This window comes from Pelodiscus sinensis, chromosome 4, assembly GCF_049634645.1.
Source record: "Pelodiscus sinensis isolate JC-2024 chromosome 4, ASM4963464v1, whole genome shotgun sequence".
Taxonomy (NCBI): Eukaryota; Metazoa; Chordata; order Testudines; family Trionychidae; genus Pelodiscus; species Pelodiscus sinensis.
Window position 1 is genome coordinate 72,289,160 of NC_134714.1, and position 23,731 is coordinate 72,312,890.

Consider the following 23,731-nt stretch of genomic DNA (forward strand, 5'->3'; position numbering starts at 1 on the left):
CCTGCAGCTGCTGCTCCATGCTGCCTCTCTACTCCTGCAAGAGCTTGACGCTGAGCTCAATCTGGAGTCCCTCTCCCTGGATGCGGCGGCTTCGCTGTGGCATCCCTACCTGACCATGGAGAGGTGATACTGAAGACTCGACACCACTTCCAACTGGTGGGACCGGCTGGTGCTGGAGCAATGGGACGACCAGCATTGGTTCCAGAACTTTCAGATGCAGAAGCAGACGTTCCTGGAGCTGTGTGCCTGGCTCTCCCCTGCACTCCGGAGACGCAACACCCAGCTGTGACCCACCACACAGCTACTGCTCAGTGGCAAACCAGTTTGGGGTGGGCAGGTCCACAGTAGGTGCTGTATTGATAAAGGTAAGGCCCCCGGGGGCGAGGGGGCTGCAGTCCCTGCCCGGGGGAAGAGAAGAGTCCAGGCTGGGGGCGATGAAGTGGGGAAGCCCCGTCACCCAGGGGCTTGTGCCGTCCCTCCCTCACATAGGCCTGCTGGTAGGAGGGGGGGGCCTGCAGGGCCCTGGCATATTTGGGGGGAGAGGGAATCAGAGGGGAGCAGGAACCCCTCAAGAGCTTATGTGCCCACCCAGTCTCATTCTGTGTGTTCCCTGTGTTTCTGTGTGCCCTTCTGCAGGTTGTCAGAGCCATCACAGACATCCTGCTCAAGAGGGTCATCTGCCTGTGGGATGTGGACACAACCGTGGCTGGCCTCGCTGCCCTGGGGTTCCCCAACTGCGGGGGGGCCATGGATTGGACCCACATCCCCATCCAGCCACCAGAGCATCAAGCGGCCCACTTGGTCAACAGGAAGGGGTACTTCTCAATGGTGCTCCAAGCCCTTGTGGACCACTGTGTCCACTTCACGGACATATATGTGGAGAGGTTGGGCAGGGCACATGATGCCCACATCCTCCGAAACGCCAGCCTGTTTTGCAGGCTGGAGGTGGGCACTTTCTTCCCCCAGTGGGAACTGATGGTTGGGGATTTCTGCATGCCACTGTGCATCATGGGGGATGTGGCCTACCCCCTTATGCCGCGGCTGATGCGGCCGTACACCAGATGCATGGACCCCAGCCAGGGAAGATTCAACCTCCACCTGAACCAGGCCCGCAACCAGGTGGAGTGCGCCTTCGGATGACTGAAGGTGAGATTCCGTTGTCTGCTCACCCATCTCGACATGGGCGAGCAGAACATCACGGAGGTGGTCGCAGCATGTTGTGTGCTGCACAACATAGTTGAGAGGAAGGGAGAGGCCTTCCTCCCGGAGTGGATGGCAGACGAGGGCCAGGTGTTCAAGCAGCCCCAGACAGCCGCCATCCGGCAGGGGCACCATGATGGGGTGCACATAGGAGAGGCACTCAGGGAGATGTTTTCGCAGGCCCCACAGTAGGTCACTTCTGTCTTGTGTCCACATCCCCCGCCCATCTCCAACCCTTGCTTCCCCCCCTTCCCTCACCTCCCAATAAACACAACTGTTTTCGTTAACCAAAAAATAAACTGTATTATTTACATTGGGGGATGAAGGGTGGGCAGCGAGAGGGGGCTCTGAACTGGGAGGGGGAGTTATTGCTGAGAGGGGTGGCTCCTCCCAGTGCCTCCTCAGGTGTGGAGGCCTCGGCGCCCTTCAGGCCAGGTTGGGACAGGCAGCACAGGGATGTGGGCAGGACGGGGTGCAGCAGGAGGGGGCATAGACATGACAGGAGGGGGCATGGGCACGGCAGGGTGGGGCAAGACCATGCCATAGTGGATGTCATGGCCAATGTGTGACGTCAGGGAGGATATGGTGTCACACATGCAGTCACAATGCTGGAGGAACTGCCCCTATGCCTGCTCCTACCACTCCAGATCGGCTCAAAGCGTGTTGCTGACCGCCTCCTTCATCTGCTCCATGGCCTGCATGTGCTGCTGGAGGAGCTGGTCACGCTGCCTGGCCTGTCCCTGCATCATTGGTGCTGGCGGCGTAGGGCTGGATGGTCCCTTGCTCCCGGCTGGTACAGCTACAGAGAACACAGAAGATGGCAAGGTGGTCAGTCAGCCCTACACACAATTTCCCTGAGCCTCGTGCCCTCCTCCATGACCCATATGTTACACCACAAACTGTGGCTTGGGCCCAATCGATCCCCTGTGTGTATTCACATAAGGACTAGTTCTAAATCCTGGGAATGAAGTGATCCTCCATGGATTGTAACACGGGGGGAGACATCACTGTGAATGAAGACCCCTTGTCTGTGTCCTAGCCACTTGGCATGCTGTATCTATTTGTCTAGCACGGTGTACACTCCCTCTCAAAGGTAGAGCACATGGCTTCTACTCGTCACTTTGAGCATAAACCATGATGCTGTAGTCATGTTTGAGTACACATCCACAATGCATGGGAGCAAGCGTGGCAGATAAGGTCTGGGTTCTCGGACTACTGTCAATTGATTGCCTTGGAGACGCAGCCAGGGCTGCTGGGAGTATACTGTCCCTGCAGCAAGACTCAGTGGGCCAGAGGCCCGGGCTACCTGCTTCCCCGCTCCTCCTTCCCCCAGCCCTTGGACAAGTAGCCCAGGGAAGTATGTGGTCACAGTGGGAGGGGGATTCCCTCGGGGGCAGTAGGGAGGCCAGGAGCAGCATAGAGGCTCTGTGGGGGCTGCACTCATAGGGCTGGCTCTCTGCGCTTTTCCCAGGAGCAACTGCTGTGTCACACGGGCAGGCATGGCTGCGTACTGTCTGTATGCGACGTCCTTCGGGATGTGCGGGGTCTGGCCTGCGCCCTTGGGACTTGGCTGCCCTGGAGCTGCCTGCCGCGTCCACATGCCACCCAGTCAGGCTGCATGTGGTTGCATGTGCTGCGTACTTCTACACAGCATGCAGCTGGGACTGCCCGAGTGACACTCCCCCCCTCCCCTGGCACCCGCTTCCCCCACCTTTGCAAGTGACAACTGTTACACTCACCGGAGGATCCATCACCGGCCTCAGACCAGTACTGGGAGACGTCCTGGTTGCTGGGCACTGGCTCCAGGTGGAGGGTGATTGTGGCTGGGTGGTCCTCTCCCTCATCCTCAGAGGTGGTGGTCAGGTCACCCTGCTCCTCCAGGTTAGGCAGCCTGACCACCGGGGTGCGCAGTCTGGTGTCCACCATGGGAGAGGGCCCTTGGACCTCCGCCTCCCCCATGATGGCGTGCAGGCGCTCGTAGTGGGGGCAAGTGTCAGCTCCGCCCTCCCCCCCCCCCCACCTTCACTGGCTCTCACATATGCCAGGCACGGCTCCTTAACCTTAGCCCAGACCTGTTCCAGGGTCCAGGCCGGGTGTCCCTGGTCCGCCAGTGCCTGGGCCACGCGGCCAAAGATGTTGGCGTTGCAGCGCCGAAACCAGGATCGTGAAGGGCTTCCTTCTGCCCTCACAGGTCCAGGAGGGTCTCGACCTCAGCCCCGGCCCAGCCTGTGGCAAGCTGCTTGGTGCCCCTTCGTGGCTGCTGGAAACTGTGGGGTGGCTCCTGGAATGGTTGTGCACGCTCACGAAGTGGCTCTGGGGCAGACATCTGGGCTTCTGAGCTGCAGCAGGCAGAGCCATCTGTGGACAGCTGCCGGCTGTGCTGCTGCTCCCATGCGGCGTCTGCAGGATGTATGCGCCTTTAAGGGGGGGTCCAGCAAGCAGGAAGTAGTGAGCTGTGAGTGCAGGTACAGAGCATCCAAGCAGGCAGCTGCGTTTTTTCCTGGAGGCCAGTTCTTGCACAAAAACTCCCTGCTGCCCGTTCACACTGCCTCCTTGTGCAAGAGCACTTGCTCAAGAAGGCTTATTCCTTGTACGAAGCATCAGAGCTCTTGCACAAGAAGCCCTCAGTTCCGACCCTGTACTGTAAATTTATTTGCACAAGAACACATGTGCAGTGTAGACTCTCTGCAAGTTTTTGGGCAAGAACGGCCATTCTTGTGCAAGAAGCCTGCAGTGTAGATGTAGCCCAAGTGTACAAGTCAGCGCGACAAGTCAGGGTAAGTTGTATGTATGAGTTCACGTGACAGGGGAGTGTGTGACAAAGCCACTGGCATATGTATGTTTGTGACTGTTGTGTAATCGGGGTGGGGGTGTGTACCAGTGAAAGAGGCAAAGGAATGTCACTCTTCAGCACCGCCTTTCTGAACTCAGCCTTTCAAAAAAGGCAGCATTGTACCTCTTAAATCTGCTATGTTAGCTCAAGGCCATTCCCCACACCCAAAGAAAAAATAGACCAACCCACATTCTGTGCCCTTCCATCCTGTTCTCAATTGACAAACCACTAGCTGTAACAATGAAAGATCCTGCTCTCTCAGCATCTCCTGAAAGCCAAGTTTAAAATGTTTTCACTTTCAATTATTAAGTCAGGTCCATCCCCTTCCTATAAAAAAATTCATAGGTTATTAAAAAAAACCAGGACCCCTCCTGAGAATACTATAAACCACAATTTCATGATCTCCATGCAGCCTTCATCACTTATGACTCACATGTGCAAGTGAAGTGATGTGTGTGTATGTGAGACAGAAGCATGTGTGTTCAAAGGCTGTGCCAATGATCAGTTAACGTGTATTGAATGTGTTAGATATGATCCTGTGATTAAGACGTGTTTGAGATTGGTCTGCGTGTGGTCTGGATGTGTTAGGTGTGAGTAATAGTGGTTTGTAGCAAGTGCAAGAGCAAGGGATATGGGTCATCATAATCTTGTGCTTACAATATCACTGTTGCTGCTGCAGACGCTACTGTATTATCCCAAAATCCATGTGAAGTGGCTGCAAATGAGCAATGGTTTCCAGTGCACTTGTATTCATAGTTAGTTCAGGGGACACAGCAAACACTATAAACATAAGTACCCACGCTTGCCTGTCTTGTGATTTCCCTCCAGGTTGTGTGACTTCGATACATTTCTCTTGGTATGAGTGTTGAGCTCCACAGTTACATTGCTATGAAATCGACCCCAACACAAATCCAAAGCCCAGCTTGGTTTGTCTATTTCTTTATCTAATGAGCAATTTGTTATTCCATGGCATCCAGTCTCCCCTCTTTCCAGATTAATGTTCATCAGTAGTTTGGAAATATTCTCGTAGGTGGTGGCGGCAAAAGAAAGCCTCAAGGTCACCACAAAATTGAATCCAGTTAGTGGGGAAGGTGGGGCAGAAACAACAGCAACTACCTCAACCCACCGGATAATATTGTTAACCTCTCTAGCTACAAACTCAACCCAGCAGAAGAGTCTGTCTTATCCCGGGGGCTTCTTTCTGCCCCACCTCCCCCACTAACTGGATTCAATTTTGTGGTGACCTTGAGGCTTTCTTTCGCCACCTCCGCATACAAGAATATTTCCAAACTACCGATGAACATCAATCTAACCAACCAGATTCCCCCAATCAACACCAAAAGAAAAACAATTCTATATGGACTCCCCCTGACGGTCGGAATTACAATCTGGATTTCTATATACAATGCTTCTGCAACCATGCACAGACTGACATTATTCACAAACAACAAGCGACATACAATCTGAGTCGCGCTGAACACTATGCCATCCAGAGTCTAAAAAACAACCTGGACATTATAATCAAACCAGCTGACAAAGCGGGTGCTGTGGTCATTATGAATAAATCTGACTATGACCAGGAGGCAACTGGACAACTCTCCAACACCACATTTTACAAACCTCTCTCCTCTGATCCTACTTCAGAATACCAAAAGAAACTACATTGTCTCCTTAAAAAACTCCCTACTCGGGACCAAATCCACACAGACACACCTTGCCTACGTGTACACTGGCATGATTTTCCGGAAATGCTTTTAACGGAAAAGTTTTCCGTTAAAAGCATTTTTGGAAAAGCGCGTGTAGATTGGCAGGACGCTTTTCCACAAAAGCACTTTTTGCGGAAAAGCGTCCGTGGCCAATATAGACGCGCTTTTCCGCAAAAAAGCCCCGATCGCCATTTTATCCATCGGGGCTTTTTTGCGGAAAACAGCACTGTGCTGTCTACACTGGCCCTTTTGCGCAAATGATTTGTGCAAGAGGGCTTTTGCCCGAACAGGAGCAGCATAGTATTTCCACAAGAACACTGACGATCTTACATGAGATCGTCAAGTGTTCTTGCGGAAATTCAAGCGGCCAGTGTAGACACAGTCCCTTCTGAACCCCAACCAGGATTGTTCTATCTGCTTCCCAAAATCCATAAACCTGGACACCCCAGATGCCCCATCATCTCAGGTATCGGCACGCTCATTACTGGATTATCCAGCTATGTAGACTCTCTTCTCAAACCCTACGCAACCAACACTCCCACCTATCTCCGAGATACTACTGACTTCCTGGAAAACTACAAAACATCGATAACCTCCCTGATGACGCCATCCTTGTTACCATGGATGTAGAAGCTCTCTACACCAACATCCCACATGAAGACGGATTACAAGCAATTAGAAACACTATCCCAGAGAATACCACTGCCAGTCTGGTAGCAGACCTGTGTAACTTTATTCTCACCCACAATTACTTCCAATTTGGGGACAACTTATACCTCCAGATCAGCGGCACAGCCATGGGTACCCGCATGGCCCCACAGTACGCGAACATCTTTATGGCTGACTTAGAACAACGTTTCCTCAGATCCCGTCCCCTTTTACTTCTTCTCTACTTACGCTACATCGATGACATCTTTATGATCTGGACCCATGGCCAAGACACACTGGATGCATTCCACAGAGATTTTAACAACCTACGCCCCACCATCAATCTCAGCCTGGACCATTCTACACGAGAGATCCATTTCCTGGACACCATAGTACAAATCACCAATGTAAATTAGACACCACACTCTACAGAAAACCCACTGACTTCTACAGTTACCTACATGCCTCCAGCTCCCATCCAGGACACACCATACGATCCATCATCTATAGCCAAGCCCTTAGATACAATTGCATCTTCTCTAATCCCACTGACAGAGACCAGAAACTTCAGGATTTCTACCAAGCATTTATAAACCTCAATTACCCACCCAGAGAAATAAAAAAAACAAATTGAAAGAGCCAGACGAATACCCAGAAACCATCTACTTCAAGACAGACCCAAGAAAACCAACAATAGAACACCACTTGTCATCACCTATAGCCTCTAACTTAAACCCGTCCAACGCATTATTAATAAACTACAACCTATACTGGAACAGGATACTACCCTCCGAGAGGCTCTGGGAGACAGACCCATAGTCTCCTATAGACAACCACCTAACCTCAGGATGATTCTTACCTACAACTACAGGACATACCACACTAATACCAACCCTGGAACTTTCCCTGGCAACAAACCCCGGTGCCAGCTTTGTCCACATATATACTCTGCTGACACCATTATTGGACCTAACCATGCCTATTACAAGATCAAGAACACATATTCCTGTTCATCCAGAAATATAATTTATGACATCATGTGCCTAAAGTGTCCGTCTGCTATGTACATTGGACAAACTTCTCAGACACTTCGCCAAAGAATCAATGCACATAAAACAGACATCAGGCTCTCTCACAGAGAGAAAGCTGTTGCTTGCCATTTCATCCAGACTGACTATTCTCTCAATGACCTTAAAACATGCATATTGCTTCAAAGAGACTTTAACTCCAGACTTCAAAGAGAAGATTCAGAATTGTCATTCATGCTTAAATTTGACACTTTATGTAGGGGTCTAAACAAAGACTCTAATTATCTCACCCAGAACAAAGATAGCTTCCCCAATTATCACCCCAATGTCATTACCTCACAGAAACTTCCCCTATTATCACCCCTAATGTTATTACCTCACAGATACTAACCTTCCCCCCTCACTTCCACTCTGTTCTAAAATTTGAGTTGTCAATTTCACATGCGTTCATTTTTTTTATTGTATCACTTTGGTATAAATAGTTGTGCCAATTTTCTTCACAAATTGATCGGAGAAAGTGGATCTGGCCAACTAAAGCTCATCACCTAATAAACCATCTTGTTAGTCTTTAAAGTGCTACATCGTTCTGTCTTTTGTTTCAGCTTGACCAGACTAACACGGCTGCATCTCTATTACTTAAGATGGTAGATATCACAAAAAGCACACGACATGCATGGGGGTTAATTCCTGCCATAAGTGGCCAGTCATCTCTAGAGCTGCTGCGATTACAGTGAGGGGAAAGCCATCTGAGGGCATGTCTGTAAAACAGGGCTAAGCTTGAAATAAGCTATGCGACTTGAGCTACACCATTTGCTTATTTCAAATTTGGGCCCATCTACACAGCACTTATTTCGAGGTGGAGCACTCTTCCTCTGACTTCCCTTTTTCCTCATACAATGAGGTTTACAGAGTAAGAAGCATGAAGTCAGAGTAAGAAGCACGTTATTTCAAATTTATTTCAAAATAACGGGCTTGCTATGTAGATGCACACTATGTTATTTTGGAATGAGAGAAACGTCCGTTATTCCAAAATAATGCTAGTGTGTAGACATGCCCTGAAGGAGTCTGACTGTCTGCAAGCTGGGACAAACCCTTCGGGGCCAATAGGAATTCTGAGGGATGTGGAGAAGAGATGGATGAATGTTGATTAATCTAATTGGCAGCCTCCTTTGACCAGAGCTAATGGAGTGCTTTCATCAGAGCCGTAAATGCCAGAGCTGTAACAGGGGCAGGATGATGATGAAAAGAGTGGTTGGAGGGGTTCTTAGCATAAACCAGCAGCAAGGAATGAGTGAATTAGAGGAAAGGTCTCTGCAGCCTAATATACAAATGATGTGCTTAGTAGGAACAGGTACCACATTGACAGCCCTGGAAATTAAAGCCCTTTTTTCTCCTCAGTTCAGCCTTCCCTCATTCTGCTCTGCCAAAAACCCCTCACTCCAGACCCAACCGGATCTTCTGTGTGGGCAGGAGGGGAAATCAGACTCTCTAGACCGGTGATTCCAACAAAGTTGCCAAACATGATGTGGCCAATTGCGCAGTAGCAAATGAGCTGAAACAACCAGCTCATTTCACACAGGCTGTGCCATAGCCATTTAACATCTTCTCTTCCAGCAAGACAGGCCAGGCTGGGAAAAATCCTCTTTCATGTCTTAGGAACTTTTGGCAGGGAACACCTGCACTGTTTTCTAACATGGACTCACAAGAGACCACTTGGCATAAACTTGTGTTCAAGGTACAGAGTCCCCTCCCAAAACAAAGAGCCACTGCCCAATAGCCCATCACATACACCTCCTTGTAGGAAATGGACTTCCCAGCTTAGCCCCACCTTAGCCCCAGCTCAATTACTCACCCAGAAAACAGCTGCTCCTAATTTTGCTGAGTGGCACTGCTTCCTAACAGCACTGCTTGCAGAAGGAGCAAAGATCGTACAATACCTTTCTTGGCCTGGGAAATGTCACCATAACATTGCAAGAGACACAGCTTACTGGAGGACAAGCTGAGAGAAGTGGCAATCACAGTCTGTAGGGTTTTGTCCCCGTGGCTTTGGAAGCAGATCCGTCTGCATATTCAGTGACTAGAACTCAGAGAAGCCTAAATGGATGGAACACACAGGAGGCATTTGAGGGATGAATAATTCATAGCCTTGTTCAGCTGCCAATATCTCCAGTTTGTTTTGTTGTTTTTTTATGCCCACACGGTGCTTGATTTTTGTTTTAACAGTAATGGGAGATGTCTGTGCTTCCTTTGATGGTTCTTGAGGGCAAGCGATAAGCAGCACCTGCACTACTCACACCAGCTTTTTTTAATAACCTTGCTCACAGCATCTTCATTAACACAACACTTGGTTTTTTTCCAACAGCTCAGTCCACTAGCAGCTTTCTGAGGATCCCTGCTGACACCTGGTTTATTGTAACCTTGCTACAATGCTGGCCTGAACTTTACAGTTCAGCTGAGCAAAGGACAGCAGGATCACATTTGGAGCCCCAGGCAGCAGCTTACATTGCAGAAATGCTGACATGGATAACTTTAAGCAATCAACCATATCTCTGTCCCTCCCCAGCTGACAGGGATCTATGAGAATCACCCAGTCCCCATCTACAAATTCAGCTGGACAATGCAGTCCAGCTGTGCAATGTAAAATGAATTGTTAACTAAAGAAGTATCCATGGGGTACCAGAGAGGTTGGGAAGTTAAGGGATGTCACAGTCTCAATTTGGGCAGGATTTCCCCCAGTAGTAGGAGTGAACAATGTCAGAGCCAAAGATCCTTTGAAGGAACCACTCAGAATGAGCCCCAAAGGGACAGCTGACAATCCAAGGAAGAATGGAGAATTGGGTCCATGTGAATTAAGGATGTTAGAAAACATTCATTTTTGTAAACATGTAACTACAGAATTTTTCAGCGGTTATATGTTTGCACACGGGGGGGAGGGCAGTTTAAAAGCTGGCTTTCCACATGTACCAACTCCTGCCTGCCTCCACATCTCCCCCATGCTCATGCTATTTGGGGAGGGTGAACCCAGGCTTATCAGTTAATTGTGTAAATGACTACACACTAACATGCCTAATGTGAATTGCATATACTGTATTCCACATGGAGATATTAGGGGAATTGCCTAATTATGGACAGAGTGATAATATAAGATAAAGCAGGCCATGAAATATTGAAGTACCAGGAGCAATTAATGAAAACTGGTCCACATTGGGGCAACAAATGCTTGAACTGCTGCAGGTTGTACCAATCAGATCATCTCTCATTTTAGATGCACAATGCACACTACAGCTCTACCAAGCATTCCACATAAGCACCACAGGGGTTGTGGATTGTTACACTGCTGTCAAGCAGTGCTGCCTGGCACCTAAAGTTGATGGTGATCATCCACCATGCTGATTTACACCCACTCTGCAACTAGTGTAAATGACTACATAAGACACAGAGCTCTGGTGAATTGAGCCCAATAGACTTATACTACTGTCAAACTGGAGAAACACAATAGTGAATCAAGCATTGATATTATGCATCAACTCTTTTGCTGAGCCAGGAACAGAATCTAGATCTTCTGACATACCTCTGTGCTTTATCCTCAAGCTATTCCATTTGTCACCTGCTGTTTTCCTTCAGACCCTAGCTACTGTTTGCTGGGCTTATTTTTATTGGCTCTGACTTCACCTGTTTGTGATGTATTAACATTATGATGTGGTATGATTACCACACTATGTTTAAGCAACTAATTATGAGTGACCAGAACAATGTGATGCAAAAACAGAGAAAGAAAACCAGAGGCAGCATGGTCCAGTGGGTAGGGCATGGGACTGGAACTCAGGAAACCAGAGTTCTATTGAGTGCCCTGCCACTGACCTGCAGCGTAACCTTGAGCAAGTCACTTCAACTCTGTGCCTCTGTTTTCCCCTTTATCTGTCATTTCATCTTTTTAGATTCTAAGTGCCACGGATGCAGGACCACCTGCACCTCACACCCCTTCTCTGGTCTCTGAGTACTCCTCCCCCCACACACACACGTCTTAGGTCTCGGGCCTTTACCTTTCCTAAGCTGGAATCCCATGGTTCTGATACTGCTTACTCCCACCAGATCTGACTGGGATTGGCTCGTACGGGTCTTCCCTTCAGGAGCTTGTGAAAAAACAGCATTTTTTAAAACCAAAGTGTTGTCTGATCTGAACAGTAGGAACAAAGGTAACATAAAATGAGAGTTTAAATAATAGCAGAGTAACATGCATGTGTCTCTTTTACCTAAAAGCTTTATGATCCCCTGGGTGCTTAGGAAGGCCTAACTCTTTCAGAACCCCAAGGAGATATTTTTTGTTTGTTCTCCACACACAGCTCCCTGACAAGTGCCTCATCTGGGCTCAGAGCCTTACATTTTTACTGTGCATTGCTTACCAATGCTAGGACCCAAAAGATCAATCTGCTTAACTGGGCTAGCACTAAGGAAGTCAATAATTCATCAATTATTACTGAGCAGTCCCTGGTCCTTCACAGTAAGATCCTTGGACCACAGATGCTTACTAACTTCTTGTAAAGCACCTAGCACAAAGGGGATCCCAATCTCAGTTGCAGCCTTTAGATCACTGGTTTCAAATTCCCAGCCCATGGGTCAGTCTTGGCGGGAGTGAATGCACAAACCAGCCCGGGACTCCCGGCAGGCCTGAGGAGCCTGTTCGTTATCAGCCCCAAAGCCCCATTCCTTCCTGCCATTGCCCTGCCCTCTGCCCCACAGTACCCCAGACCGCCATCACCCAGCTTTGGAGATCACCAGGGAGGGTCTGGTGCTGCATAGCGGTAGTGGTCACACCCCGCCCAGCACTCCCTGTGGTGGCAGGAGCCATGGGGAAGCAGAGCACAGTGGGCAGCACTTAGGGTTGCCAGGTGTCCAGTTTTCACCCGAACAGTCTGGTATTTGTGGACTCTGTCCGGAAAAAAAAAACAGGAAATACCAGACACGTGCAATGTCCGGTATTTCCTGTTTCCCTGGGATGGAAGCCCGGTGAGGACAATTTTCCCCTGCCGCGTCTGGTGGAGGCAGGGGAGTGAGGAGCACGGCAGAGTCTAGAGAAGGGGGGCAAGAGAGGGCACTTGCCAGGCACCATGCCAGGGGGGTCCCGGGCTGGGCTGGGAGCGGAGCGCATGCTGCTCTGGCCCACATGACCAGCAGAGACCGGGAGCTGGCCACGTGATATCTCCCTCTCTCCACAATGCAAGCCAAGGCAGCTGGGCCAGGTGGCAGGAGCGGTCGCTTTAAATGTCAAATTGTTCCTCCGTGCCTGGCTCTGCAGGGGGGAGGGGGAAATTTGATTGGTATGGGGCTCCCGACACTGGGGATGCCTGCCTCAGGGGGAGGGGGAGTGCACTGGGATGGGAGGTACTAGGGGGGCCTGGGTCTGAGGCACGGATGAGTGCACTGGGATGGAGGGGCACTAGGTGGGCCTGGCTCTGAGGCAGGGGTGAGTGCATAGGGATGGGGGATGCTGCAGGGGCCTGGCTCAGGGGGAGGGGGAGGTGCCAAACTGGATGGAATGGTGAAACTTTTGCTTAACAACTTTGGTCTCCCCCCCCCCCTTTTTTTTTTCCTTGACAGAATTTTTTCTGGGTAGGGTTGGGTTTTTTTGGCAGGGGAAGGGGTGTTCGGTATTTTTTGTTAAACCATCTGGCAACCCTAGCAGCACTTCCTGTCTCTCAGGGTACGGCACCCCTTCTGGTGGCAGCAGGAAGTCAGTATGCACACCAGAGATTGTCAGGCAGCCTAGTCTGCAACTGCACAATGGCCTAAATAGCGGTTTTAATACTTCAGTGGTGTGAGCAAACCACCAGCCAGCTGATCACTCAGGCCTCCTGGAGAGGAGTGAACAACAGTCTGGGCTACGGCCCTCTGAGTGAGGGCTGAGCAATTAAATAGTCTATACAGTATTGCCAATCTCAAGATAAGGCTGGGGTAGAGGGATCTGGGCCCACCCTGCTCCACCAGGTCCCAGCCCAGGGCCCTAGACATGGCAGGCTGTCCCAGCTGGATTAGCAGGGAAACATGCAGCAGCTGCCATACATCCTGGGCTAATTCCTATTGCACTGTTGCTGCTGAGACCTGGCTTTTAGTGCTGAAGTCAGAGGGCTATTATTGCAGGCTCTCTGCAGGGCCTTCTGTCTCCTGGGGCAGTGGTTTGCTTTTATTTTCTGCTCCCAATCATGGGTTTGGTTGAGGGCTTAGCTCCCTGGGAAGGATATCTGTCTCCTTCCCTAACTGGCCCAAAGAGCTGGACTGCAGGACCCTGTTCTTGTACCTCATGCCCTGCCCCTGGCACTTCCTCCACAGGGGCATGGTGAGGTTAGATGCAGGGGAGAGCAGGAGGGGAAAAGAGTGGCGTTAACCCCTTCTGTGCTAGAGAGAGGCCACTCTCCCCCCCTACACCAAGTAATAAACAATAAATCCTTGCTAAAAATCAGCACAAAGCTCTCCTGTAATAACTCAGTAGTTTTCCCTACAGTTGTCTGTTGCCCCTATTGTATTGTCCAAAGGAATATAAACCCAACCAAAAGGCGACTGAGATGACAGTTAATATGTGATGGGTGATGTTGTCTTAAGTTACCGAGTAGTAATTGTATAGAAGTAGTCCCTTGTAGTCCAAGTCCCATTGTACTAGGAACGGTGCATACATATCATTACAGGATATCATGACCATCCAAGGGCCTGTCTACACATGGAGGCTACGTCTACACTGGCACCCTTTTCTGGAAATGCTTAAAACGGAACAGTTTTCTGTTATATGTATTTCCGGAAAAAGCGCGTCTACATTGGCAGGATGCTTTTCCGGAAAAAGTGCTTTTCCGGAAAAGCGTCCGTGGCCAATGTAGACACGCTTTTCCGGAAAAAAGCCCCAATCGTCATTTTCGCAATTGGGGCTTTTTTGCAGAAAAGACTGCTGTGCTGTCTACACTGGCCCTTTTCCGAAACAGTTTTTCCGGAAAAGGACTTTTGCCCGAACGGAAGCAGCATAGTTTTTCCGGAAAAACACTGACAATTTTACAGTAGATCGTCATTGCTTTTCCAGAAAAGCAAGCGGCCAGTATAGACAGCTGGCAAGTTATTCTGGAAAAGCGGCTGCTTTTCCAGAATAAGTGACCCAGTGTAGACAGCCGGAATGTTCCTGACACCTATTTCAGAATAAGACTGCCTTGTCTGTGCATTAATCTAAACAGGAACAAGGCACTTTTAGTGTGGAAAAAGATTATCCAGGGCATGGAGTTAAATCCAGAGGTGAAAGTAAGTGGGTGCACTCTGGTATGCAGCACCAGAAAGAGCTGGCTGAACTGCAGCAAAAGCCAGCAGGGAGCTATTTAAAGAGCTGGCAGAGACCCGGATTGCAATAGGACAGTACCTGTAAGAAATTATAAGTTACTTTTCATTGCTGGTTAAATCAGGAACATTCCATGGGCAGGCAAACACTAAGTATCAGAATACATACAGCTGGATCCTACAAAAGAACAGCCACACTGGGTCAGACCAAAGGTCCATCTAGCCCAGTATCCTGTCTTCCAACAGTGGTCAATGCCAGATGCCCCAGAGGGAGTGAACAGAACAGGAAATCATCAAATGATCTCTCTCCTCTCATCCATTTCCAGCCTCTGACAAACAGGCTAGGGACACCATTCCTACCCATCCTTACTAATAGCCATTGATTAACCCAACCTTTATGAATTTATCTAGTTCTTTTTGGACCTTGTTAAAGTCCTGGTCTTCACAACATTCTCTGGCAAAGAGTTCCACAGATTGTGCACTGTATGAAGAAAAACGTCCTTTTTTTTTTACACCTGCTACCTATTAAACTTCCTTCTGTTTGTGCATTAATCTAAACAGAAACAAGGCTCTCTTATTGTGGAAAAAAATTGTCCATGCATGGAATTAAATCCAGCCTATTTAATTTAGGATTTAAATTCAATGCAATTTGTGTGGCTAACTCCCTTAGGTTCCTTCAAAACCTTCAGCTTTAATTTATACAGTGGCGCTCTAAAAAGTATTCCGATGAATGCAGATTAAATTACTAAGGATCCTCAAAAAAAATCTCACCACGATTTATACAATAACTAATAAGCATAAAAACATTTAATTAAATCAATATGCCATGGGAATTAGAGAGACAGAGTTGGCACCCATTTCATACTTACTCAGATAGATTTAAATCTAATTAAGCTTATCTTTCAGAAATAATATTGCTATTATAATAAGATTGTGTTAGTAGATCAGATATGGAAAAGGCCTTTCAATTATAACTGGGTTAGCTTTAGTTTATATTGTTATATATTTTATAATGCTTTTAAAAATTTCATTTGTATATTAATTTCATTTTACATATATTGTCTCAGTTGGCCACAGTGTTTTGTATTTAACTTCATTAGGTTGAGATGCAGAGAAAGCATGTAAAACTGTGCTTCCCAAAACAATGAGACTATTGTGACCATTTTTAGATAGATGTGTCTTTTAGTCCATAATTAATTTTGTAAAAATTCAGGAGAAAGAACATGTGAACAGAAAGCTTGCAGTTATTCAGAACTCCTTCAATATGCAAATCCATCCTCTATGTTTGGGAATGTACTTTTCACTCTTATGGAAAATGCACTGTACATTAAACCTCTCTAATCTGACATCCTTGGGACCTAACTGGTGCCAAACCGAGAATCTGCCAAACCACAGGAGGTCAATATTGTCTAGCAGCGTTACCAATGCTTCCACTGCTTACTAGGCTCTGAGAAAACATTTAGGGGTAAATTAGAGCTAAATAACAACACAAAACACTTAGAGCCAGGAGTGGTGGCTGTAAACAAACTTTATGGGACTGCAGGAAACTTGGCCACACCCATGAAGAGTGGACATCCAGCTAAGTAAAATCATGCTAGACCACAAGTGTCGCTGGATCAGAGCGTATCAGATTAGAGAGGTTCCACCTGTACTGTACTTAAACTAATGGCTATGGCTCCAATTCATTCACTTAATTTTGTTTAAAGGTGAAGTAGGTTTTAGCTGTGGAAACAGTTCCTGTACACACAAATAGCCTAGAGTTCCTGACTGTCAGTTTTTTGATACACCATACAGAAGAAAAACTTACAAAAAATTTAGATCAACGTTTTCAAAAGTGAACAGCTATTTTGGGTGCCTTGGGCCTGATGTTCAGCTGACTTAAGCCACTGTGCATTGCTCAACACTTCTGAAAATCAGATCCAACACATCTCAATTTATACACCCAAATTCAGGAACTAGTGTTGATAGTTTTGGCCATAAGATGGATTTACATAAGAACATAAGAACATAAGAATGGCCGTACTGGGTCAGACCAAAGGTCCATCTAGCCCAGTATCCTGTCTACCGACAGTGGCCAGCACCAGATGCCCCAGAGAGGGTAAACCGAAGACAATGATCAAGCGATTTGTCTCCTGCCATCCCTCTCCAGCCTCTGACCAAACAGAGGCCAAGGACACCATTTTATCCCCTGGCTAATAGCCTTTTATGGACCTAACCTCCATGAAATTATCTAGCTTTTCTTTAAACTCTATTATAGTCCTAGCCTTCACAGCCTCCTCTGGCAAGGAGTTCCACAGGTTGACTACATGCTGTGTGAAGAAGAACTTTCTTTTATTAGTTTTAAACCTTCTCCCCATTAATTTCATTTGGTGTCCTCTAGTTCTTCTATTTAGGGAACTAATAAATAACTTTTCTTTATCGGCCCTCTCCACACCACTCATGATTTTATAGACCTCTATCATATTCCCCCTCAGTCTCCTCTTTTCTAAACTCAAAAAATTCCCAGTCACTTTAACCTCTCCTCATATGGGACCCGTTCCAAACCCCTAATCATTTTAGTTGCCCTTTTCTGAACCCTTTCCAAGGCCAAAATATCTTTTTTGAGGTGAGGAGACCACATCTGTACACAGTATTCAAGATGTGGGCGTACCACAGTTTTATACAGGGGCAGTAAGATATTCTGGGTCTTATTTTCTATCCCTTTCCTAATAATTCCTAGCATCCTATTTTCCTTTTTGACCGCCGCTGCACACTATGTGGAAGTTTTCAGAGAACTGTCCATGATAACTCCAAGATCTCTTTCCTGATTTGTCGTAGCCAAATTAGCCCCCATCATACTGTACGTATAGTTGGGGTTATTTCTCCCGATGTGCATTACTTTACACTTATCCACATTAACTTTCATTTGCCATTTTGTTGCCCAATCACTCAGTTTGGTGAGATCTTCTTGGAGTCCCTCACAGTCTGCTTCTGTCTTGACTATCCTAAACAGTTTTGTATCATCTGCAAACTTTACTACCTCACTGCTTACCCCTTTCACCAGATCATTTATGAATAAGTTGAAAAGGATTGGTCCCAGGACTGACCCTTGGGGTACACCACTAGTTACCCCTCTCCAATCTGAAAATTTACCATTTATTTCTACCCTTTGTTTCCTGTCTTTTAACCAGTTCTCAATCCAAGAAAGGACCTTCCCTCTTATCCCATGGCCATGTAATTTACACAAGAGCCTTTGGTGAAGGACCTTGTCAAAGGCTTTCTGAAAATCCAAGTATACTATATCTACTGGATTTCTTCTTTACAATTTTGCATCCCACTGTCATGGCCATTACTTCCATTCAAGACATTAAGATTTTTAACATTTACTTTAATGGGATCCAGAGCTGACCCAGAATCAGGGACAAAAATTATGCTCAGAAGTTTACCTTCTGAAAACTAGGTTAGTGGGAGGGAGGAAGAGCAGAAGGCAGCTCCCTTCTATATATCTGGATTTCCATAGACAATTTTCTCTGTCTGTAACCACACCCATCCCCATTTAAGAACTAAGAAAAAGAAGATAGGTCTTGATATTTCAGGATGCAAGAGCAGGAGTAAGAAAACCTGCAGCTCCAGCCTCATTTTGTCCTCATGTTCCATGGTATGCCATTGGTTAGAATTGAATTGCAGGTAAAAGTGCCCCCAACTGAATTAGGAACACCATGGAGGCACTCTCTCAGCCCTGTCCCAGAGTGTCAAATTCCACAAACTTAACAAGGTTAAGATGACTGGTGTAGGTAGTACAACTCTCCTCCTTTCACTAAAATAACGCAGCTGCATTACAATACAGTCTGTATGGCCTTAAGCACAAGTGTGTTTCCACATTTGAATTAAAAATAATATTTGAGAAACAGAATATTAGACTATATTGTAAAGCATATGCAGATGCTTGCATATGTCCTCATATGCTCCCCTGCTCACACTTGAATTGTTGTTATCACTTGCACTGATGCATTACTGCTGGCAGTTGCTGTAAAACAGGCACTAATATTCCCAGCGTAGACAAAGCCTGGGAGAGCATGTTCCTAGGATTAACCACTTGTACTGTTCACAAGATAAGAATACATGCAGTAACCAAACAAAAAGGGAGTCAATTCTTGACCTGGCAGTGGGAGTTTCTGTATTTCTTTCGTGTTTTTTTCCCCCCGTATTTTGGTTCATTTACTACTTTGAACTTTTCTTCAAAGTGCTTTGCAAAACTTATTAACTAATCAATACATACAACAGTCCAGTGATACAGTACTAAGTTCCATTTTACAATCAAGAAATGTAGTCACAGAGAGGTTGTGTGACTTGCCCAAGGTTTCTCAGTGAGTTAGTGACAACATTGGAAACAGAAACCAGGAATTCCTAGCTCCCAGCTCTGTTCTTGGAAAGTCAAACCACTCTATATTGAAAATATGGTTGGAAGTGCTGTATCACAGTGTATTACACATCCACAGTTATTCATATGCCTTTACAAAACCGTACACCAACCAGCAAGGAACTGAACTTTTGTGAACCTAGATTAGTAGGCAAAACATGAGCTCATATTCACAACTGAGTTTTCCCTATGAAAGTCCTGAATTAGAATCTGCAAATTTCCCACGCATTTCCCACCTCCCAAAGGGAACAATTGCTCTACTGTACATTTCAAGCCAAGTCTGTATGAATGACAACTAGATGCTTCTAGATGCAAATTATGAAAGTAAACCATCTTAAATGCTATGCACGAGTTATTCTTTTCCTTAAATGCTACAACAGTAGCCCAAGGGAAAACTTCAGGCAAAGCCTTGGAAATCACAATAGTAGAGTTTCAGAATATAACATTTCTTTGTAATTCCCTCATTGCCATCCCACAAACTTTGAAGATGCCTACATCATTGAAGAAGAATTATAATGTCTTCAAATATTTCCTTGGCTATTTGCTGCCAGGAGCAAAATCTGACTTCTCCTGCATTTGGACTAATAGAGAAGTTTAAAAAAATTAGACTACAACTGTTTTCATACACAGGACATAGCTCGTCTAAAAAAAAATCAACAGTTAAAAATAATCATTTTCCTGTGCCATTTAAAAGGTCTTAGGTTATTAAATTCTTATTACCTTTTTTGCTGATTATATTGTTCACTTTTTAATTTTTTCTTTGTTCAACAATGAAAATAAACACAGAATGTGAGTTTCATATTTGTTTCATATTTATGCTATCAGGCACCTGCACAATGCTGCAATGTTTGGATTACAAACACCGTAGGAAGGAATAGTTATTTATAAACTTTCCTTTTGAATTGTTTTAAAACAACCAAAACATTTCTATTGATCTTAGGTTTTATTTTTTAAAAACCCTTTAAGTTACCAAATTTAAATCTGAGGTAAAACTTGACTTGATAGTGTGTGTCTTTAAAATAAAATTAGTTTAGCAAGATGAGAGCAAGGGTGTTCATTAGATAAAAGTGACCAGTTTTTACAAAACTCAACCCACACGTGCTCTATCACAGACCAGGGTACAAAATTACATCATCGGAAACAAAATACAGGACTAACACGGCTACATTTCTATCACTATTCTACATCATCAGAAAAAATTCTCATGGGCTGATTGGTAATCAAAGGCAGGACACTGTTGCCTAGCAACTTGTCTGAGTACCTTTTCCCAAGTGTCATATACACTTTTAGATTTCATTGTCACATAATCATTTCTCATTCTTATGTTGCTTCATCCAATCAAAAAAGAAATGCAGCCACAAATAACCCATTTAATCTCTTTACTGGTAACAGAGTTTAATGGTTACAACACAGATCTATACTTTAGGAGATTCCTGGATTTTATTCCTCTTCCACTGGCTGTGTGTTCTCAGTCAAATAATGTATCTGCTATGTTTACCTATCTGTAAAATGGGACTGATAATACCTACCTACAGCAATATGGTGCAGCTTTGTTAAGATTGATAATGAATACTGCAATTCTATGATGAAAGACACTCGGTAAGTGCCAGTTTTGGTACATACTACAGTTCTGTACTACTCTCTACATTTCTCATCCCTGGTCCATCAAAAGGAAATTCTAACTGTTGTCATTCCTCTATAAGAACTTGGTTTTTGTATAATTTCCTTCACTGGTATCTTAAGTATAAAAATATGAAAAGTATGTCTCTCCTGTCAGAATGTGACACCCTCTCTCGTTCCTGTCCCTGGAATTTAGCTAAAAAAATGGAGTAACACACAGGCTAAATCTACACGGCAGGTATTTGTCAGCAAAGAGTATGCTAATGAAGCACTCATTAGCATTTGTCACACTGTCATTTTTATATCTCTGCTGATTCTTTTTGCACAAGACGTTTTTGCGCAAAAACAAGCAGTGTAGACGGGTCCATTTTGTGCAAAAATCCCCTTTTGCACAAGATCCTGTATACCTCCTTTTTTGATGCATAAGGGAATCTTGCACAAAAGGGGTTTTTTTGCGCAATACGGACCTGTCTACATGGTTTGTTTTTGCACAAAAACCTTTTGTGCAAAAAGCATCGGCAGGGATATGCAAATAACAGTGCAACAAATGCTAATGAGTGCTTCATTAGCATACCCTCTGCCGACATATACCTGCAGTGTAAACATAGCCCCACAGACTTAAACTTAGAGTAACAACAATCACAAAAATTAATAGAGCACCCCTTGTGAGTACCAAGTGTAATTCAGTGTCTGTGCTTGAGGAACAGATGCAAGTCAGTATCTGTGCAGTATTTTTAGAAATGGAAGCCTTCCACTTACTGACTTTATCTTTGAAAATTGATCAGATTCTAGCAAATCTGCAAAAGAATCATGCCTTTTATTACCTTTATGGTGATCACTAATACCTCACAATGTCAAAGTCAAGTCTCGGGTCTTTTTTCCAAAGCATAATCAGTTCACAAGAGGACTGTGTATGTAGTTGAATGAAAGGTCAGTCTCCAAACTGTATATTATCATACTGTTTCAATAACTTATTTTATACATAGAATCATAGAAGACTAGGGTTGGAAGAGACCTCAGGAGGCCATCCACTCAAAGCAGTGCAATCTCAACTGAATCATGCTAGCCAGGGCTTTGTTAAGCCTGGCTTTATAAACCTCTACAGACAAAGATTCCACCAGCCTCCCTAGGTAACCCATTCCAGTGCTTCACCACCCTCCTAGGGAAACAAATTTTCCTAATATTCAACCTAGACTCCCCCATTGCAACTTGAGACCATTGCTCCTCGTTCTCTCATCTGTCACTACTAAACAGCCTGTCTCCATCATCTTTGGAACCCTCCTTCAGATAGTTGAAACTGCTATTAAATCCCCCCTCTTCTGCAGACTAAGGGTGTATCTGGACTGCAGGCTTTTTCGAAAAAAGTGGCCTTTTTTTCGAAAAATTTTTACCTGTGTCTAGACTGCTGCCAAGTTCTTTTGAAAGTAAATTGAAAGAACGCGGCAGTTTTTTTGACTGAGGTAAACCTCGTTTTACAAGGAATAACGCCTTTTTTCAAAAATGCTCTTTCAAAAAAAGGTGCTATGTAATGCAAACTGTGCTTTTTGAAAGAGAACATCCAGTCTGCCTGGGTATTCTCTTTCAAAAAAGAGGCTTGCTTTTTCCAAAGTACTGGTTGTTGTCTAGATGCTCTTTTTTGAAAGAGGCTTTTTCGAAAGTATCTTTTGAAAAAGCCTCTTTCGAAAGAGGCTTGCAGTCTAGACGTAGCCTAAATAAGCCCAGTTCCCTCTGCCTCTCCTCAAGTCAGGTGGCCATCTCCTAATCATTTTCATTGCCCTCCACTGGACTCTCTCCAATTTGTCCACATCCTTTCTGTAGTGGGGGACCTAAACTGGACACAATACTCCAGATGTGGCCTCACCAGTGCCGAATAGGGGGAAATAATCACTTCCCTCGATCTGTTGGCAATGCTCCTACTAATACTGTTAGCCTTGGCAACAAAGGCATGCTTTTGACTCATATCCAGCTTCTCATCTACATAATTTCCAAGGCCTTTTCTGAAGAACTGCTGCTTAGCCAGTCAGTCCTCAGCCTGTAGCAGTGTTTGGGATTCTTCCGTCTTAAGTGCAGGACTATGCACTTGTCCTTATTGAACCTTAGATTTCTGTTGGCCCAATCTTCCAATTTGTCTAGGTCACTCTGGACCCTATTCCTTTCCTCCAGCCTATATACCTCACCCCCCAGCTTGGTGTCATAAGAACATAAGAACTGCCATACTGGGTCAGACTAATGGTCTTTCCAGCCCAGTATCCTATCTGGTGGCAGTGGCAAATACCAGATGCCCCAGAGGGAGAGATCACAACAGGTAATCCTCACATGATCCCTCCCTTGTCACCCTCCTCCAGAGAAACAGAGAGTAGGGATACCATTCCTACCCATCCTGGTTACTAGCCATTAATGGACCTAACCTCCATGAATCTATCTAGCTCTTTTTTGAACCCTGTTAAAGTTCTATCCTTCACCGCATCCTCCAGCAAGGAGTTCCATAAGATTACTGTATGCTGAGTGAAGAAAAACTTCCTTTTTTTTGTTTTAAACCTGCTGCCTATTAATTTCATATGATAGCCCCCTCTCTGCTGCTGAGCATCTGCCTGCATTCTCTCCTACAGCTAATTAGATTATTGACAGGGTTTTTATTTAAATCAGGAAGTTTTGTTTTTAGTTTAGTGTAAAAGTTTTAAAGAATAGCAAGTGTATCTCACCCCCTTCCAACTCCCCTTCAGAACTCCCTCTCGAAACTCCCTGTTAGCTGCCCCTGTTCACAACACTCCCTGGTCGCTTACTCACGGACAGATCTGTGTCATCTGCAAACTTGATGAGGGTGCAATCCAACCCATCATCCAAATCATTAATGAAGATGTTGAATAAAATTGGCCCCAGAACCAACCCGTGGTACACTCTGCTTGATACCAGCTGCCAACTAGACATCGAGCCATTAATCACTAGCCATTAAGTTTGATGATCCAGCCAGCCTTCTATCCACCTAGTC

The 23,731-nt window shown here is 45.7% G+C and overlaps 1 protein-coding gene across 26 annotated transcripts in view; it reads right to left on the reverse strand.

Moving 5' to 3' along the window:
- The window catches only part of LOC112544175 (transmembrane protein 229B), a 71,412-nt gene that overhangs the window by 31,531 nt on the left and 16,150 nt on the right, over nucleotides 1–23,731 (reverse strand). For 5 of the 26 annotated variants that reach the window (XM_075927362.1, XM_075927364.1, XM_075927363.1 and 2 more), the window contains exons 1-2: nucleotides 10,987–11,348; nucleotides 9,268–9,509 (exon numbers count right to left, since the gene is read on the reverse strand). The exons of 8 other annotated variants lie outside the window; for them this stretch is intronic. The gene's annotated coding sequence lies outside the window, so the exon portion shown is untranslated. Of the gene's footprint in view, nucleotides 1–9,267; nucleotides 9,510–10,986; nucleotides 11,410–11,458; nucleotides 11,549–23,731 lie in introns of those variants that run through there. 13 more of the 26 variants (XR_012903493.1, XR_012903492.1, XR_012903490.1 and 10 more) reach the window with 11 other exon arrangements.